Raw genomic sequence first — 17,223 nt, 5'->3', positions numbered from 1 at the left:
TAAATTACAACACCATGGTTAAAAGACGAAGTAATTTTTTGACAGGCCTCACGATTTTGTTTTTAATGACATTTTGCTGTAATCTGATTTAACAAAATTGAATTAACAAAAAGACTGATGATTGATCATCCCACATATATATATATACATATGTATATATACATATACATACCTGTATGTATGTGTGTGTATAAATATGTGTATGTATATATATATATATATAGGGTTAGGGTTAGGGTTATATATATATATATATATACGTATTGTGGCAGTAAAAAAATTGTTAAATAACTTCCCACCTGTGAGATGTTATTCCCTGTTGCTTGGCATTTCTCTTGAACATCCAAAAGCAGCACAAAGTCAGGCATTACTATCTATGAGTGAGTTGAGCTAGATGACGGGAAAATGAAGCCGTATTTCCAACTTATCAAACAAAACCAAAGCCACACGCGCCTACGAGAAAGAAACGAATGAAGAAAGCAACAAAACACTCGTGCGTGAAAATAAGGGCAAAGAGGCGAGCGGAAAAAGGTTTTCTCTCTGCAAACTCTGGACGAGGAATAGCAGCTCTTGTTCTGTTGCTCCACAAAACATCTGAGGGGATGACCTTTGAATAATGAGTCCTTTTATTAAGTGATGCCTGCTCACAGACGCTAGTTGTAGCGAATGACTTGAATCGTTTGCATTCTGCTGAAGAACAAAGAAATCTTTTGGACTCTACTTTTAGTGGGACACCACTTCTCATGTTTGTTTGTATAAATAACTTACAAGAGAACAAAACCACTTCACAGATTTACACTGCATGATCAATATGATTTCAATATGAGTGATTTTATATGATGATGATGATGATATATTTTGTTTGGATGGTGGCCTGTATGCAACATTAATGTCTCTGCCAGTCACATGCCTGCTGAAGTGATGAAGTGCGGTGCTTGTGGTTGTTTTTGGAGACGGTAACAGGTCCTCTACACTCACACTACGATTCTGTGGCTTAGTTGGGAATCAGAGAAATTCCCCTGAATACCAGACAAGCATTTCTCACATTCATACGCCAGACGGAAGATAAGCTTAGAACAACCTGACTGGACTTCTGTAATCCATTTTTAAATTGGAGGCGTTTCAAACTATTTCTTCTCATCAGTTTCATTTCACATTGGTATGTAGAGGCAACATTCTTCCCCCCTGACATTTGGTTGATACTTAAACACAGATGCGCCAATGCTCAAATCAAGGTCATATTTATGTCTTGTTTGTTGATAATTTTACTTTCATTGTTTATTTTAAATGTCACATGAGCATGTTTTTTTCAAAAACCCTACCAATGCATGACCACAGCTGATGTTATTGGCTGATGTGACCTTATCACGGGTATCAGCCTGTCTTACAGTGCATCCCCTTAACAACTCATCTCATTAATGTTATCATTTAACAGTACGTGACAGAGAACTCTGCTGCCTGTTTTACAATGTCTGACAGTGCACAAGCATAGAATGACAAGACGTTAAGTTAGGACTTTTGGCCCACCTCCAGTTGATTTTAGACTCAGGCTGCAATTTCACTGGAAGCTTCCAAATTTCCATCCAAATTTAGCACAAACTTCAAACACATTTCCAGAAAAACTGCAAAAGAAAATGCTAATTCATGGGCATTTCTATTTACTACTGCTATCAAAATATTAGCAGTTGGGTGCATGAAGATGAACCGTAGCACTAATTCTCCAGTTAGGGCTGTTTAGCCTTTGCATGAGATGATGTATTTAAAGCTCAAATGAGTGAAAATAATCGTTTGCAGAAGGTTACAGTCTCCTCGTTGCTCCACACAGATCTGAGGTCTGTGCGTGCTGCTATTTTTGTCCAGTTTAGCTGAAGCTTCAGTGGATGTTGAAGAGATACGCTTTGTGTGCGTCATGATTCATTCCATAAGTCTGGATCCACCCAACTTTGTGTTAACTGATATAACTCTTCTGAGTCAGACAAGCGTAAAACTTTGCATAAGAAAACACTTAAGTTATTTATGTGCAAAGTGAAAATGAGCATGGAAACAAGTGGATGTAAATGCACTTCATGTTTCCACTACAAAACTTCAATGTCAGCTTACAGCAACTCTTCACTCCAAGGCCCGGAAACACAGATCCCACCAGGAGTGATATTTACAGGTGAGTGAAATTTGCTCCTGACAAAATCATCTTGCTGCAGATTCAAGTGTACAAAACAAAGCCTCTGGCATGAACTGTCTGGACACCGCTGATCAGATGCATGTTTCCCCGTGTGTCTTTTTGGAAAGAGGGCATTGCGAACGAAGATGTCACCCTTGGGCCCAGAAGCTTTCATCTGCGGCTCTGATCTCGTGTGTGAGCAAGGCTGAAAACAAACAGAACACTTTGTACACACGAATCTCTCCCTGGATCTCATTTTTACAACTGCTGTGAAAAGAACAGGGATTATTTAACAGGGAATCATGTGAGTGACTCAACAAAAATCCTCCTGGCAAAAAAAAAGAAGAAGAAGAAAAAAAGTGAACACTGTGTTTCTATTCAGAGATTTCACTCACAATGTCAATGTTCTTGTTGGAGTTCCCTATGAATAACATTATAAGGACAAACCTCCAAGATCTCTATTTCTGCTCATCAAAAAGCAGACAAATGGTCTTACTGAATAAATTGCTTTCTATTGATTCAGAGCCATAGAGCGTGTGGAGCTCCAGTCAACTGTTTGAGCTTCTTACACTGTTAGGCTCTCGCTGCGCTGTGAGGCACTTTGGACGAAAGTGCTGAGCGAATGGGATACGTCAGATCATTCACTTCCTCCTTCTGGGTCTGGAGAGGTAAGGTCTGTTCCAAAGTCTACATTCACAGTCTTTGCCAGTCATCACGTGTCTACTTGTGTGACATATTTCCAGTAACTGCTATCACCGCCTATGTACATGTGAAGCCTGTAAGCATGTGGAGCTTTTTTTTCATTTGTATTGAGCACACTACAGCGTACATGGCTGTTAAATATATATAAAATACCTAACCCTAAGCCAGGGGTGGCCAAACTTTTTTCGGAGAGGGCCAGATTTGAAAATGTAAAACTGTTGAAGGGCCAGTGGTCCCTCCTGACATTTTTTTGTAACCATAAAAGTTACATGCAAGTGCACAGTATTATAAGAATTTTATTATCATTTCTTTAAATGGGAATATAACCAAATGTTTGGCCTTTCTCTCACATCTGCAGTCATATACCAAAAGAACAAGATGTATAGAATACCTACATTTTCCATGAGCTAATATTTTTACCTCAGGTTCATTTTAAACATGACTTACTATAGGTAATGAAATGTTGTCTATTGATAATTAGGTTCAAAACATATAAAACATACTCTGGTGTTTCACACAAGCTCATTCAGAAAGTCATCTTTGTGTCACATCTACAGGTACATAACAACAACAGTTATCTTATTTAAAAATGTCATCAAGGTGCCTTACGTCCGAGTGCATATATTGTACTTTTAAGTGTTAACAGGGACAGATGTTCCATTTGAAAAAGCCTGCACAGCAGATCTTTCTATCACAAATTCATAACATTCAGAAATGAGGATTTATGAGGGTCATTTGATCAAGAAACGGGTGGAGAGGGTGATGCTGAGATCTAGACTGCAGTACACAGGCCAGGTGTGGTTTGAAAGCAGTGGTTGAGATGTGTAAAACATCACAAAGGTGGAAGTCTCTAAGTCTTGACCTCAAGCAGTTCTTGTTTCAAGTTCATAACAGAGAATGTCTGCTCACACAAACATGTGGCGCCAAACAAGCTCAGCGTTTTCTCTGCAATTGTTTGCATTTCTGACAACCTGCCTCTATCCAGCTGCCGGTAAAAGTTCACAAGAGAAAGCTGCTGGTGTCGGCTCCGCCACTCGTCACACTGAGGCTCAATGAGCTCGAGTTGCAGTTGATGCGTGGCATCATCAGGGTCCACGGAGAAGGGAGAAGAGAAAACCAACAGGTCCTTTTCGAAAGAGTTCTTTACACTCTACAGACAGAGATGCGATGTCTGTTGCACACCTCCTCGTTTGCACGCTGATATTGTCCTGTGGAAAACTGTCCATAACCTCATGCAGTGCTGGGAAATGTGCGGTGTAGGGCTCTGTTTGTGACAAGTGTCTTTGGAAGAGTCGCACCTTCATCACTGCATCTTGCCCTTGAAGGCTCAAGTTCAGCGTATTTACATGCTTGTTATGTCAAATAGAAAAGCCTACCAACCATACAGGATGTGATAGTTCTTGCATTGGTTCAATTTCCCCCGAGAGGGAAAGCACGCTGCAGTGCAGACCCCAGACTGAGCCAGCTCATACTGTTGTGATATACTACATCTCCGTATTCAGCCTGGATGTAGAGCAGAAGCTGCTGAAACTGGAGGCGGTCCACAGCTTTAGAGCGAATTAAATTAATAGTCTTTACCAACAGTTTCATAACATGATCAAGTTTGAGATGTTTCGTGCAGAGAACTTGCTGGTGATTATACAGAAGAGTTTAACAGCTTTGCCTCCTTCCTTGCTAACTTTGTCACAGATCAGTGTAGATAATCCACTTCGTTCACCAGCCTTGGCAGGCGTGCCAGCAGTAATAATCTGACTAACTTTGCTTCATGATAGTTTCATATCATCGACAGCTGAACAAGCTGGGACGAATAAAGCGGTTCCTCTAGTTTGGCCTTTAAGGCTTTGGAGGTCAAGCAGCTCCTCTGTTACGTTCATGTCCTCATCAATCCCCTCAGAAAAAATCAGTTACTGAGCACTGTCAGATGCAGCGGTGCTTTCATCGCAGGCTAACGAAAAAAATAAAAAAATAAAACCCACTCCCTTGTCCTGCAGTTGTCTCTTAACATCTGATGATGTCTTCAATTCTCCGAGCTACAATGTTACGAGCCAGGCTAACATGAGCAAACTGTTCATCTTCTTAGGGCAAATGTTCTCCACCATTTTTAAGACTCAGTCTTTGATAAACTCACTCTCCGTCAAAGATTTGCAATGTTTAGCAATTAACATCGCCACTTCGTAGCTAGCTTTGGTGGAATTTTCATTTGACTCACAGGCTCATGTGAAGAACCGTTGTTGAGAGGCAACGACAGCTTCAAGGTGCGGCACTTTTTCGTCGCTCCCAGCTTGTAGCTTGTCGTATGCATTAGCATGTTTTGTCTGGTAGTGTCTCTTTACATTGAATTCATTATACATGGCAACAGTTCCAGTTCCAGAGAAAAAATATTGCAATTTTCACTTGTCTTTGAAGCGATGGCCCTCACTGTCGACTTTCCTCTTTTTAATCTATGGTCACCATCGCAGAAATTAGCTAAAAGGCGTCGCAGCATGGGTCACACAGCCAGACAGAGCTACAAGGTGCCGCTGCCACCATGGGGTGAAAAGAGAAATTGCATTTTGAAACTGTATGACTTACACCCGCTTGTTTGACAGTGCTGACGGGCCATAAACAACACACTTCAAGATGGAAGCTGAGGTCCGTACAAAAACTGACCCCAGGCTGTAATTGGCCCCCGAGCCGGGCTTTGGAGATGTCTGCCCTCAGCATACAAAAATCTATTACCGCAATCTGTGATTCAAACCAGAATCTATTTAAATAAGAATCAGGATTCTTAAGTGAATCAATTTCTTTCCATTCCATTATGAATTAGGGTGAGTGTGCACTTCGTGTGGATTAAGTGTATAGTGTGTCTGCATTTTTCAGAAGTGGGACACAGTTGCCTTCTCTCTTGCTGATTGGACATGCACTTGAGCGCTCGCTACAGTGGGTTTTGGGATATAGTTCGCACCAGTACACTGATGATGATCCCTTGCAGCAGATAAACCCAATAAGCAACAACAAATTGGATTCTTTCAGACTTAATGGTGTGGATCCAGGATGCGTGTAAGGAAAGCACAAAAGAGCAAAGCAAGAAGGAGGCAACCGGAGGAAGGCCTGGTTTGAACAGGAAGTGCCTGCATTAGTGGGCTATTAGAGGTTGACCCCGCTCCACACTTTCCTGACTGGTCTGCTTGATGAGTGTGTGGATCCGCTGAAAAAATGAGTGACCGGCATGCTTTCTGACGTACACCGTGACTAACCTGACTGCGAAAAAGGCCAGAAAATGGTCTGAGATTGACAAATTGCTCTACACCCAGGTAATTAGCATGGGCAGTGGAGAGCTAGTGCTTATTTTTAACAGCTGTAGAATATATTCCGTAACCTTTAATAGTTCCTCAGAACTAGAGTGCTGCTGTGCCCTAGAGCGAGATCCACTGTAGCCTGGCTTCCCTGAAAAATACAGAAAAGATGGATTATATAAAAACTAGATTCAAACTAACTGGCTTATGATGACACATCTCAGCTTTTATGTAGGTTAATGCATTTTTCGCCTTTGGGTCTGTCGTGTACGTTCTTGTTGGGCTCGCAACCAAAATTATTTATGCAACATTTAAAGGACTTCATAATTTAAACTGAGGGGAGAGCTTGCATCTTACAGTACATGTTCAGTGGCTCTGAAAGGGCTGAACACCCACTGGCCTATAAAGGCATTTAGCTGAGTGACCCAACTGAATGCACAGATTCAGCTTCTTTCTCTAATCACAAAGGCCGGAAACTCGGAAGCACTACGCTGGAATAACTGAGATATGTGATGAAGTTAATTCCCAACTGCAGCGCTGCAGCCAAATAATGAACAAATTCAGTTTGGGAAAAAAGTACATGAGACTACATCACAACTTCCTGAAATATTCATTGTAATTAATTTTACCAAGCAAAACTTGTAATTTCACAGTGAATCAAAGGCCATGCTCCGTAATTATTCTGCCTTTTCAATTTTTGAATGATCATATCAGATTTCATAACATAATTCTAGATAATTATTCAATATGAACTGACTACCATCCATTCACACTCTGCAAGTGTACGAACATAGACTTCTCTTGTTTCCTGGTCCTTATTATGGGTATTTTTCATTATTTTCTGGCATTTTGTAGACAAAACATTTGAGTATTCATTGAAAAAGGTAAAAAAAATCCACCTTTGTAGCAACATAACTTAATAATAAAATTATATTGATGAAACCAAAAATGCTAAACTCAACTGCACGAGAACACAGTGCTCATCACACAGACGATGGACACACACACACTAGTTATCTTGTTGTTCATCTTCTAAAAAGGCAAGTGTTTGCATGCTTGTTGGATTTAATATCTTTAGTAAGTAGCTTTTCAATACAAAGGTATTTTATGAATATTGCGTACCTCATAACCCACATCACAGACAGCAAGTTGCATCAGCTGTAGATAATGATAATATACGTTTCACAAGCTGGTGTCATAAACTCTCGAACACCACGAATGAAGACCAACGGAGTGGTGATTCAACAAATGGTCTGGTTCATAACATCACATGAATGTCATGAGAATCTCCCTGCTAAACGTTCATGCATTGGATGTCAATAATTCAAGCTGATCAGCATCACAGTTCTCGATCAGATCCTCCAGGATTAAGAGCAATGAGTTTGTGTAGAATAAGGTAACGTCGGTCAGTTGCACCTGGGTTATTCCAGTGTGTCATCCACACATTTAATCAGCATTTCATATCTCCTGCTGCTCATCTCATTTTCACACTGTAGCTTTGGGTTGTGAATACTAACGAGGTCGACTGCAGAGTTTCTGCCGTCTCTGCTGAGAAAAGCTGATTAGAGAGCTTTGACTTCTAGTTATTCATACAGTTACTTCAATTGCCGGAAAACGTTGAAAGCACAAAATAATTACATTCAATAAGGGTTTTAAAAGGATCCCGATCCGATACTGGATTCAGATTTGATAAAACACTACTGAATCCAAACCCTACCAGACTACAATATCACCATTAATTTCAGCCTGCAGCATGACAGTTTACAGTTCATGACGTCTCTGCTCAACATCTATTTACTACCCGCATCAGAACCATGACGTAGCACCTGTATTCAGTGCAGAGTGCAGGACAGGTCTGTTGAACTGAATGCTAATATGACCGTACCTTAACCCCACCAATATCAGCCAGTCATTCCACTTTCTCTTTGCTCAGTCTATCCTGGAGCACCTTCGAGGGGCAGTTAGTGCGGTCAGTGGCTCTAAGTCTGCATGACTACGATACATCAATTTCTGCACAAAGCAGAGAGCACTAACACTAACAGCTGTGCTGCTGAGGGCTGTGATATTACTGCAAGTCGGGTGAGCAAACTTAGATTTGCTTGCTATCACTAGCACTGATTCTGATTTTAACGTTCCAAAATATGAGTTGTGACTTGTGCCAGTGTGAATGCTGCCATTACGGAGGTATTGAACAAGTGTCATAAATTTGCATGATGGGAAGTCATGAGCGTGAAAATCAAGGTGCGTGAGACGAAGTTATGTCAGATCACATTGCATCCACCATCCTGTAACGTCGCATCATATCGGAGCACCAAGAGCATCCATCTGTGAGTCCCGTCGCCGCACTAATCTCTCTGCTCTGCTCTCCCCACAGTCACTCAGCAGGGGTAATCAGGCCATACAACCATTATCCATTGTCTGTCCATTTCTCGAACAGCAGGGGAGGCACCACTTTACAGTCAACACACACACTCACACACTTCTTGTTCTGCACTGCTAATTTAAAGACACTGGCCAATGGTAAAAATCCTTTGCTGCTCATGTATAACAAATACAGGGCAATGAAAGGATGAGTGGGTCTTATATAATCCATGTGTGTGTCTGAGTTATCATTATTTGGATACACTTCAGTTTTAGTGACATTCATTATGCAAAACCGTTATCTAACATTTTGTGCTACATTCGTCTGTAATGATTAAGGTTATTGTTCAGTCATAAAATACTGTGCTACAGGTCATCCTCATCCAATTATCAGGGACAAAAGAGCAAACACTATCACCTTAGAGGAAGTAACGCAGCAGATGCAGCGTGTAGAGGCTCCTAGCAAAGCTAATCAAAAACCATTTATCATCCTGTCTAATATAAACATGCTCGCAGTGCAAACGAAAACGTGCTTATGTTTAGCAGGTATAACGTTAGCCATATTCGCCATCTTTGTTTTGGTTGTCAGCATGCCGACATCTGCGATATTTGCACAAAACACAAAGTACGGTTGGGGCTGATGGGAGTTTCGATTCGCGAATCATCAAAGTCATTAGGTTTCAGCCTCTGGGAAACAATCATGTCTGTACAAAATTCTGTACAGTTGTTGACATAGTTACTGTCACCACAGTCATGTCAAAACTCGATCAGCAAATCATTTAAGATACGGTGAGAGAGTTTGTTCTCCCACTGGACTCGAGTACTAAAATAGAAATAGTTAAAATGAACAGCATACCAAGGCAATGTCTGAAAGCCTCCCGTTCATGGTACCACAAACTCAATTCACAGCTTGGGAGAAAATGATATCAAGGTTTATTTGGGGAGGAAGGCAGTCTAGAATCAGATATGTGACACTCCAGACTAACAAAGACAAGTGAGGCTCTGCGATTACTATGCAGAGCGGCTCACATCTCTCATATGGTGGTGTCGCCCAAACTATACCTCATAATGGGAAGATTTAGAAACACACACTCAAGAGTATCAAGTACAGAGTTTAATAGGAGAGAGAGGACTATTTGGGAAAATGAAGCAGAGAATCATTCCAATAACACACATACACTGGAACTTTGCTTTGCTATAGTGATAAGATGAGCGGGAGCCAGAATAAAGAGAATCTGAGGGAAAAATTTAACCTTAAAAGTTGACCTTAAGAGCAGATTTTAAAACATCCTGCCAAAGGACTGCAGTTGAAAATTAGCCAGCTGGCTGACACAGGCACATTTGCAGAAATGCTGATTAATGTGTGTTGTCCTTATGAATAAATAAAGGAGAAAAAAAAAAAACTCACTTACTCACGGGATTACTATGAAAAGGTAATGAAGTTCCAGCCTTCCAGCAACCTTGCTGGCAGCTGAGTGGACATTTAGCTGCAGAACACACACACATATTTTAGAGCTGCCTAAAAACTGTACTGTTTTGTGAAGCCATGAAAGAGACTCTTGGGTTTGAAGTACCCAGGAGGCTGACAGGACGGTAGTTTGGTATTCTGGCAGAGGAAACTGTACTAAAAAAAGACAAGTACTTGGTGAAGGTTTACTGGCTCTTAGTAAGAAAGCGATGACTAGAGAACGGTATACACAGAGAGTGGTAGGATGTAGTACATGTATAGTAGAAGAGTAAAAAAATAACGTCCTTTTTGTTAAAGAGTAAGATTCTTTAACCAGAAACTCACTCATTTTAGCATCATAAAACACACATTCAAACTCAAAAGCAACAAAATAAAACTTACCAAAACCTTTTTGGTTTGTACTCACACTGTTCCAATAAACACCATCGACTCTGGTTTGGTTGAAATATCTATCGCGAGAGGGGGGGCGGACATCAGAGCCACAGCAGGGGAGACAGCATGTAGAGGCGGAATATTTTCACGTCTAATATTATGACCGGGCAGGATTAAATATGTCGGACCTCATAAAAGATGTTGGACTTCAACATATTTTCCCAGTAGAAAACGGTAATTAGAGAACAGAGAACAGAAACCGTGGTCCCGGTCAGCACTGATGAAGCGACAGGTGGCTGTGACGGAGCTTTCTATGTGAGAGCTGGCCAGCAGTCAGTGGTCAGAGCTCGTCTGCCCTGGCTGCCCTTGTTTTGTTGTTTTTGTCATGTGAATGTTTTGTTATGTGAATAAGATAGCATAAGAGGGAGTGCAAAAAAAGGCAATCCTCTAGAAAAGGCAAATAAGCTCATGTTAAAGCATGTCTTAGTATCTAATTAAAAAGATCTATTCAAGATCAAAAAGCCTGAAGGTTTCTTGTGTCTCCTGACTAAGAAGAATACCTTTCTTGTTCTGTTCCTAACTTACTGCTGCATGCTATGCCCTGTAGGCTTGATACAATTATCCCACTAACTAATGAAATTTTTATTTCACTTAGAGTTTCTGCCTGAAATAACAAATCTCAGAGCAGATTATATCACAGATGCGTACGGGATACAGAAAATTAGCTGCATCATGTGACACTGGTGAGAATTCAATTTGTATGTGTGTCTGACTGAATGTCATTTCATTTTTGTTTGCTTTTTTTTAACCTTTCATTAACCAGCTTTTCCTTATTATTACTAAACATGATTTCACACCTGAGCTGTCAGGCGAAGTCTTCTATGAACAATCAGATGCTGGTGATGTGGTACTCTACAGTCTTGTGGCAGCATGGTTTTAGTATTTCTGAATGACTGCCTGCATGGAAGTCACTTTAATAGGCTTTCCCACCCTGCTACGATTTTAATATTTATTGGAAAGTACTATTGCTGTAATTTGTGACACACAAAATACGAGTGTCTTGACCTGAAAGCCATCTGTGCAGCAATGCAGGTAACTTAGGATACACAAGTGGAGTATTAGAACAGGGTTTGGTAACTGGTCAACCTGCTACCACATTTACTGCAATCAGCGATGATGATGTAGAGAAGAAAACCAACCTGGTGGTATGAAGATGGAGGCCAGTCTTCCTCATTGACACAGACATCAGATGTCAGAGCGCCTTCATTAAAATAGATGCCAGTCTCCACAATCTGAAAGAAGATGAAAACATCCCCTTAAATCTATTTTTCTGAAAATGTGCCAAACATAGATTCAGATGAATTGAACTGAAATATGTTTGTTTGGTTATTATGCTCAATTTTGTCAAGAAATAAACACTGTGTGTGACGCATGTGGTCTTTTTGCTGTTAAAAAACAGCATCAAATTGACGAGTCTTTCTTGGTCTTGGTGGCCACCTCATTTCAAACAGCTAGCTCGCTAGCTGGCTAGCAGGCAGCTCGTTAGTTGTCAAAAACAAACGATGCAGCCGGTGGACAGGGCAGTCAGAATATTATGTTCATCACATCGTTGTTTTACGCTTATCATCTTTGAAAACAGAATAATTCGGAGGTGTGAAGTAGCTCATCCGGTCACTCTGTGACGCCAACGTTAGCTGAAGCAGCAGCGCTACAGAGTTCTTACCGTGCGAGGCAGGTGGATTCGCAAGATCCTGAGATCACATGAGATCACACAAGATCATGCAAGACACGAATCCATCTCGCCAGGCATCAAGTTACACGCTTGTGCCTGCAGGACAGTCGTTGGGATAGGTGGAATAATAAAATCGAGGCCCAAATTGTCTCTGAGAGGGTGTTTACAAATGTGCTGTGATCTGATTGGTGGACTAAATGGACTAAACCTGAAGGGACAGTGGGAGTCTCTCCTTGTCTCACTACATTAAATTCTGTTTATCTAACACGGCATATTGTAGAAACCGATTGTTCAAGTGTTCCCACACTGCTCATTGAAGTGGAGCGTCGGTTACTCCATGAAATCCCTAATGTGACTGTGTATAACTGTGTCATCAGTTATATCAGAACTGGAGTAATTCTTCACTGAAATAATTTCTCCTCTGAAAAGATGTTTCCACTGTTCTCCCAACTGGCCTCTGTAAGACTTTCAATCTCTCCTACAAAGTCATATGGTGCAGTGATCTGATTGGTTGAATTTCATTACCATAACATCAAGTTTAGAGGTCAAACCTTTCAAATGTGGAGTACTCAAAGCCTGGCCAGCTCTTGATCCTGCCTCAGTGTCACTTTATATTCACCATGGGACACCAGGCCTTTCAGCTTTATATCATTTGTACCAAACTATGTGACGCTAATATATATAGAACAGCAATGTGTGTGTGTGTGTGTGTGTGTCTTTGTTTTATTTGTTAAGCTGATTAAGTTTAAATGAAAGGGGAGGAAAAAAACTACCTACAATCTGAATGTTCAGACTCTTTATTTCTAAGAGGGTCAACTCGTGCCTCAAGTCATATCACATGGCTCTGATATCAGGAAGAATTTCCCAATTCTTGTCAAAACAGCCGCCATAAGGCCTTTCCTTCAGTCCTCCACTTGAACATCCGCTTCCAGCTTTGACCTGGTGAGCTTAATGAAACCTGAGCACACATTTAATCTACTAACTAGTGAAACGTTGGGTGTTAATGATGTTGCGTATGCGACAAGCCGTGAGAAGCCGCTGGCCTGAAGCAAATCCTGCACCAGAACTAGAAAAGCGTCTAAATTACTTAACAAACATCACGCTGACCTGAACCTAACCCTCACCGTCAGACTATGTGTTGTTTCCACTCCATTTACCTCCTATGGAAAGTCTAGCTTGCCTGCTGACACTTCCGTGTGCTCGTCACTGCCTTAGGCTGTTATTTCCTCCTCTCACTCTGATTTATCATCAAGCAGAAAACATTCTTGTGGATTTGGTTAACAAAGGGTTAAAAAATGCTATAAAACAACACTAGATAGATAGTGCTATTTAGCAAACAATAAAGTAATCATACAGTCAAAAGGAAATCAATCTTTTCATTCACATCTTGGGCAAAAATACGAAACATTCACAAACTTGGGAGATTGTTTATGATCCGTTGAATGATCTTTAACGATCATTTCTTTTCAGCAATGTCACCATGTTCCAAGATCTCAGCAATTGTTGACTTCTGTTATTTTACGCAATTTTATCACGACCTATGGCACTGATGGCCAAACATGGGAAATAAGATCCAAGTTGTAAAAAGTGGTCATTTATCAATCACATGCTGCTGCATGCTTCTAGCTGCTTCCAGCTTCTGAAATGTGAGGATTTGCTGGGTGTCTCCAGTTCATTTTGAATATCTTTGGGTTTCTGACTGTTGTCTGAACAAAGCGAGCAACCTGACCACATCACCTTGGGCTCTGTGAAATGCAATGGCCATTTTTCTGACATGTTATGGACTAAACAAAAATGAATAAAAAACGAAAGGAATAATTGTTTAGACAAAATAACCAACAATTTGTTAAAGCCCTAATGTATGGGAGCCAAAAACTGCAAAAAGCCAGAGGGTGCTGGGTAGTGGTGTGACAGTATTCATTCTGAACTGCATGTTCTGTACCAAACACTTCACACACCTAATGAACATAATAATAATTACTGTGTGATTAGCCTAATACCCTCTAATTAAATGCATGTCTTAGCACATTCAGAACATAAATACTGAAATGTGAGAGATCCAACCTTTCTGCTTTGGCAAAAGGACAATCTGTTAGCCTGACCATGCTACTCAGGCTAGCCTGTGCATGCACGGCTCATATGCTAAATACAACTGAGAAAACAGAGTGAATGATGAAAAATGTGCGGCAACTGCTTAAACTGAAGCTGGGTGACTCTACAGCATGTCTCTGGAAACACGGGCAGTCAAACATTTGTCACCCTAATTCCTCCGTAGCAGGACTTAAGCGCCGCTGTGATGTTGTTTATGATGTTGCTGTTGTCTTGCCTGCCGCATTGAAAACGTACCTAACCCTGACAATGCAACCTTCAGAGGTTATATGATAAGGAAAAAAACAAGGAAACCAATCACAGCATAGCTAATGTGCAACTGATAAAATCCATTAGACCCAGCTTAGTGTAATTGCTCTCTCTCAACACTGTGGCTCCACGTCTGGAGCTGCCTCCCTTATTTAAGTGTGCCTCTCTCTTGATGTCGAGTCCCTGTAGAGGGTCTCTCTCTCTCTCCACTCTCCCTCCTTCCCTATCTCACTCAGATGTGGAGACCGGCAGGATTCCAGGACAATACTCTTTCCAGAGTCATGATGCAGGCTTTACTGTACAAGACTGCTGAAACCCCCTGAGGGAAGGAGTGGAGGCCTCGACCTCCCTGCAGAAGTTCATTCTGAGCAGGGAGTCCATCCTTTTAATGTAATCCCGGGACCACTTCCTGTTGTGGCCACTCCTAACACCGGTCTCTGTTCCTCTCTCCATAGGGCAGAGAGTCCATGAGTGTGTGTGTGTGTGTGTCGCAGTGCTACACAGATCTGTGTCGACTCTCTGAGATCATTTGTGTACGTGTGCGAGCGAGAGTCCTCCCTGGAGGGCCGAGAGCTTGTTAGAAAGTCTTTCTCTCATCCCACCGAAGCACTGCTTTTTTGGTCCGTCCTCTTATCCCCTAAAACAATACAAGCCCCCTGAGAGATGCTACCGAAAGAGAGCGAGAGACTTCGCAGCAAGCGAGCCAGAGATGGAGGGAGGAGGAACTGAGAGAGGGAACAGAGGCTGCCACGGCGAACATGCCGTCACTCACGGACGATGCCATCCCGCCTGCTGCCGCACGAGTGTCACTAAAACTCAGGCAAACATTTTTTGATGACAGGTAAATGATGAGACAAAGATTTTGTTTCATACATCATACGATCATTGTTGGCAGTACATTAGTTTCTATTGTAAAGAAAACATTCGGTTTACTTTTGTACTGTCAGAGTAAAGCACATCTTAAGATGTTCTAATTTCTCTTTTCTTGACTGACAGTGTTGGCAGACATGAGATACTAGATTTTGTTTATTTCTTTAGAATATATTCATCTTTTAGTGCTTGTGTTGTAGTTTAGTTGGTAGTGCTTCGCTTTAGCCCTTTTGCAAAAGCCATAACTCCTGTGTTCAGTTGGGTTCGCATGGTTCTAGTCAGTGTTTGTTATGTTTGTCATAGTCCAGAGTTTAGTTCTGGTTAGTTGACCTCTTTTATATAGAACTTTGTCCCATACTTTGTAAATTGTTTCTTTCACTTCTCGCTGAATGCCTGCCAGCTCTGCCCCTCACAACCAGCGAGATTTGTTTAATCGGGTCTGATCAGCGGTGTCTGGGATCCCACATGTGACGACTGGATGAACAAATAAATGACTGACGCAACGCCCCCCTTTGGGCCAATCTCTGTAATTTAAAAGCTTGGAAACACATTGATGAGATGCATAACTTCCTCGAGGTTTGAGCTAATTTAATCAAGAATGTGTGAGATATCAAGTGTGACACATGGACAAACAGTTCTAAAGTTTAGCTTCCCTTTGACCCAGTAGTGCTAGTGCTGAAAATGCTGGAGAGCAGTGCTTGGATGCATTACTTCTCTCTGGTTTTGATAAAAATTATGATCTTCAAGGTGCCATGCCTCACAAACATAACGAGCTAAACAGCACAATACTGATTTACTTCACTAATTAGCAATAATAATGTCAGAGAGAGACATAAAGACAAGGAACAACAATAGGAAAATAACAATTATTTCTTGTTTTTATCTTATTCTCTTTCACATAAAGGATATCAAATTATGTACAAGAACCAGTAGAGCTACTTTTTACAGTGCTAGTGTACACCTGATACCATCACACTGAGTAAACAAGATTACATATCTGACACACCTTTTGGCACTCGACAGGTCTCAGTACTGTGCACATACTGTTCAATGCACAGTGGCAGGGTGGTATCAAAACACTGAGATTTAATGGTACATGGTTGCCTTTTGTACACGTATTTTCAACTACTTAGCTAAACACAACGTGCTGACATGACCTCTGATGAAACTTGAAAGGTTCTCGTTGTTTTTTTGCTTACCTTTTATGCGGAACATTAACAATTATTCAGCCAGAACCAGCTAATATTCCTCTGTACAGCATGACCTCCTCTTTCTGAGTGTGTGCAGTGTATCTGGTGATAAGGAGAGACCAGTAGTCTGGCCTTGTACTTTTCCATCAGTGCTTAACGTGCAACAAGGACATGAAAGTGTTTAAAGTCATTTTTGTGGCTGCTCTCCTGATCCCAGACTCAAATGCTAATAGTTGCATGGGTGTGGTAACATCTTTAGCACCCTTTGCCCATTTATAGACTTCATTCCAACAACAATTAATATGGGTTGTCTGAATTTTCAAAAATCAATCACACATCATTTTGTGGAAAAGTCAAACTTTATAAATACAGATTAGCATTTCTTCATAAGCTGTGATTGTCACTTTTTGTAATTGCACCATTGGTTTTGGTCTTGGCGCTCTACATTTCAGCCACAATGTCGCAATAAATCTGTATTTGTCAAAGGCCAAACTGGCCTAAGAATGACTTAATTCCAGGCCTGCAGCAGGGTTTTATATTTTCCAAGACAAATTCAAGTATCTGCTTTATTTCAGCCCTTAATATCTTTAGGTCCTTGGCCTGTTTTCAAGATAATAGCCTCTAAATCCCCTTTCATATTATCCTGCCTCTATCCCACATTACTGACGGACACAGTGGATGGCCTGCAATGGTGGGTACCGCTCTGCCTTCTTTACATTTACAGTCTAGATCTGCCT

The 17,223-nt window shown here is 41.1% G+C and overlaps 1 protein-coding gene across 2 annotated transcripts in view; it reads right to left on the bottom strand.

The window, feature by feature from the left end:
• LOC121620920 (thyroid hormone receptor alpha) overlaps positions 1 to 17,223 on the bottom strand; it is a 109,890-nt gene that overhangs the window by 85,595 nt on the left and 7,072 nt on the right. For both annotated transcript variants that reach the window (XM_041957166.1, XM_041957167.1), the window contains exon 3: positions 11,536 to 11,628. The gene's annotated coding sequence lies outside the window, so the exon portion shown is untranslated. The remainder of the gene's footprint in view (positions 1 to 11,535; positions 11,629 to 17,223) is intronic.

The sequence above is a fragment of the Chelmon rostratus genome, chromosome 17 (assembly GCF_017976325.1).
Source record: "Chelmon rostratus isolate fCheRos1 chromosome 17, fCheRos1.pri, whole genome shotgun sequence".
Lineage (NCBI taxonomy): Eukaryota > Metazoa > Chordata > Actinopteri > Chaetodontiformes > Chaetodontidae > Chelmon > Chelmon rostratus.
This window is presented reverse-complemented; position numbering and strand designations above follow the sequence as displayed.